The sequence below is a fragment of the Pteropus medius genome, unplaced genomic scaffold (assembly GCF_902729225.1).
Source record: "Pteropus medius unplaced genomic scaffold, Ma_sr-lr_union100, whole genome shotgun sequence".
NCBI lineage: Eukaryota > Metazoa > Chordata > Mammalia > Chiroptera > Pteropodidae > Pteropus > Pteropus medius.
In genome coordinates this window covers 34,124,249-34,127,744 of record NW_024340849.1, presented here as the reverse complement: position 1 = coordinate 34,127,744, position 3,496 = coordinate 34,124,249, and the positions used below count along the sequence as shown (strand labels likewise).

At 31.6% G+C, this 3,496-nt stretch overlaps 2 pseudogenes; both read left to right on the top strand.

Moving 5' to 3' along the window:
- Positions 1-207: 207 nt before the first annotated feature.
- LOC120590387 (uncharacterized) lies at positions 208-326 on the top strand (annotated as a pseudogene).
- A 1,800-nt stretch (positions 327-2,126) lies between these two features.
- LOC120589567 (uncharacterized) lies at positions 2,127-2,245 on the top strand (annotated as a pseudogene).
- Positions 2,246-3,496: the final 1,251 nt, after the last annotated feature.

The following is a 3,496-nucleotide window of genomic DNA, read 5'->3' as shown; positions in this document are numbered from 1 at the left end:
ATATACAAATTATTTCTCATTCATCTGTCTTCAGGTTGTCTGAAGTTCAGCCAATCTAAGCTAGACTTGCCGGCTTGGCATTGGGCAACGAAATAGATTTAGGCCTGCTCCTAATGTCTCTCAAAATCCTGGGACCAGCAAGCTATCTGGGCTATAATCTTTCTAAAACAAGTTGTGTGGCCCATCTCATAATCAAGAAGCAGGGGAGTCTACGGCCATGTCACCCTGAACAAGCCTGATCCTGTCTGATTTCAGAAGCCAAGCAGGGTTGGGCCTGGTTAGTACTGGGATGGGAGACTACCTAGGAAGACCAGGTACTGCAGGTGTAAAAATAAAAAAATAAGGAATTGTAAGCTGACAAGGTCCTTGCAATCTGTGAGGTCAACCAAGTGTTGCCTGCCTAAAAAAAAAAGAAGAAGAAGCCGGGGAATACAGAGGTGGGATGTGTGGATGTAGTGTTTTCTTAACAGTGGTTAGTCTACTATAGTTGTTTTCTAACAGAGGGAAGAATTTAGAAGGCTTCCAATATTTTATTTTAAAATATGCATTTTATTTATAAATCAGAAACCCTGAGAAGTTAATGAAATACTTTTTAACTCCAACTTGTAAAATCAGTGAGGCTAACACATCAGTAAATAGGAAAAACAATGAAAAGAAATTCTAGTATGTATTGTAATCCCCAGTTCAAATTCTGTTTGGGACCTGAAATTGTAGAGGCTGCAATAAGACAACTTTCCCATTTGTTTTTAGGGCTGTATGTGTAATGGCTCCTAACTTATCTTAGGAAAAGCTTACAGGTGTTTTATCTGGTTGAAAGATTTCAAATTGTGTTCATAACTTAGTTTTGCTTATGTTTCTGCTCTTAGTATAATAATTATAATATATATTATATGTATATTATACATATATGTTATACATATATAATACATATATTTTTCAGCCTGAGTAATAAGAATTGTTACAACATAATTTAATTTAAGGTACTACTCGTAAAACATAGTATTTAATATTAACATATTTAATTAAAATTTATGAAACCCTGCCATCTTCCATCATTAATCATTCTTTTTGTCATCCCAGTTAAAGAACATTTTTAATAAAGTAATATTTTAGTTTACAAAAGGAAAAATATATTGAAAGTTAAAGCCATGTTATGGCCTAAGATTTAGTAAAAGTCGTCATTTAAGTCTATTTTTTTATATAGGTCATTTTTTTCGAAATATATAATTAGTACTAGAGGAGGTTGAAATTACAGCAAACAAAATAGCTAAGTGAAATGACATTAAGAACTTATATTGAAATGAAAATAATAAATACATAAAAGCAAATGTATCTGGCATGATTTATTTTCTTCAAAATATAGTATTTCAAAATCAAGGAGAAGATTCTTGTAGAAAAAAGAAAAAAGCAGATGAAATTGTTTACATAATCTTCATGTATTATTTTGGAACACTGGGTAAGAAAGTAAAATTTATGATATTAAAAATTGGAAGTATTCTTAAAATAACTCATTACTTTATCCCATTGAATATCAAGAGTACTCCTTTGAAATGTACTCTATTTTTTTTTTTAATGAAAATGAATACAATCTGTGATATCATGGTTATGTTTGGAGAGAAATATTTTTTCAAATTTTTAGGTTCCAGTGTAAAAGAGAAATAAGATTCAAAGCATCTTCAAAAGTGTTTTCTATTCATTAAAATGAAAAACTTTGACAAGGATCGAGCCTAAATCAGATAGGTCAAGAAACTGTAATTCCAATCTAGAAAACCATAAGCACTTTATATTACTGGCCATTTGACTAAAGCTTCAGAGCAGATAAAGGAAAAATCAATTGCACATAGACTATTATTCATTTCTTTCTGTCTTTTTTTGTGTGTGTGATTTATCTCTTATAATTTATTTTAGTAATGAAATAAAAAATATTGTGAAACTGACTTTTTAAAAGAATTTTCTCAGAAACTCACATACATTGAAAGCAACATACTTGAAAATGAGTTATTTATTTTTACTCATCCTTGAAAAAAGTTTTTCACAAAGATAAAAAATGCTAAATAGCAGTTCACACAATGTTGTTACGTAATGTTGTGTATTTTACTATTAAATATTAATAATACTTGATATTTGTCTACGCCCATGCCACCCTGAACAAGCCCAATCCCATCTGATCTCGGAAACTAAGCAGGGTCAGGCCAGGTTAGTACTTGGATGGGAGACCACCTAGGAAGACCAGGTACTGTAGGCCTAAAAAGTATTTAAAAAATAAAAAATATAAGGGACTGCAGGCTGACAAGGTCCTTGCAATCTGTGTGGTCAACGAAGGGTTGCCTCTCCTAAAAATAAAATAGTAATTGATATTTGTAGCATATATGCATGATGTGCATGCATATAATTTTAGTAGATGTTTCAAAACAAAATTCTTAAAATAAAGTTATCAACTTGTTTGATTGAAATAGTACCTTAACACGGTACTATCGAAACAAGATATACAACAAAACTATCATTTTTTAGCATTTTTTTTATTTTCTGAAACTGTATAGGTTCAAATAAGGTCTAGTTGAAATTAAATTTGCTATAAAGATGATACCAGAAATTAGGATGGATAGCAAAAATGGTATAACTTTGGACAAATCATTGAAATAATTATAGTTTCACTTATCCTCTATCATAATTTACCAATTTATAGGTAAAAACAGTTTCAATACAGGCTTGTGGGTAAACTGAAAGATTATCTTCCCCCATTCAACCTCTCTTATTCTCTTTTTAAGTTATCAGATCACTTTAACCACAGCACTTACAATCTAGAATTACTTGTTTGCTTACTTACTTGCTGTTTTTCTTTCCCAATTATATCTATACTCCTAACATGTGGTAGACACTCAAGAAATATTTGTGGAATAACTAAGCTTTCCCAAAGCTAAACTTTGTTAAATTGTGCTATCCACGTTGATTTTAATAGACTTCAGGTTAAGAAGGGATACCAGATCCACATTATCTTTGCAAACATTCCAAAGCATCAATATAATCACAAGCTTCTTTTTGTAGAGTTATTATTTTTACAGAAGAACTTATCACATCCCCAGAAGCTAAAAGGTAGTTTGACATTTTTACATGGTTAATTGAACTGCGTACACACAACACTCATTACGTGGTGAATCCTGACTTCTTATCTGCTCACTTTTTCTTTGTAAATTATCTCCTTCCTGCTTATTAAAAAATAAGAAAAGCACTGCTTCTTTTAAAGGCTAAGTGCGCCACCAGCCTCAGTCATCTTTTCCCTCTTTTTATGGCCTTGCTTGGTTATCTTTCTTCCTCTTGCATTTTCATTCTCAGTATCTCCATTGACTGTTTTCCCCTGTCTAATATTTAGATACTGTTACTTTTCTCCAACCTTATAAAAATCTTTTTCTCACCTTGTGTTCTGCTCAGGTTATTGTACCATCTCTTGCTTTGTTCAGTATGAAATCCTTCTCCCTTCCAAAAATTGCATTCATTG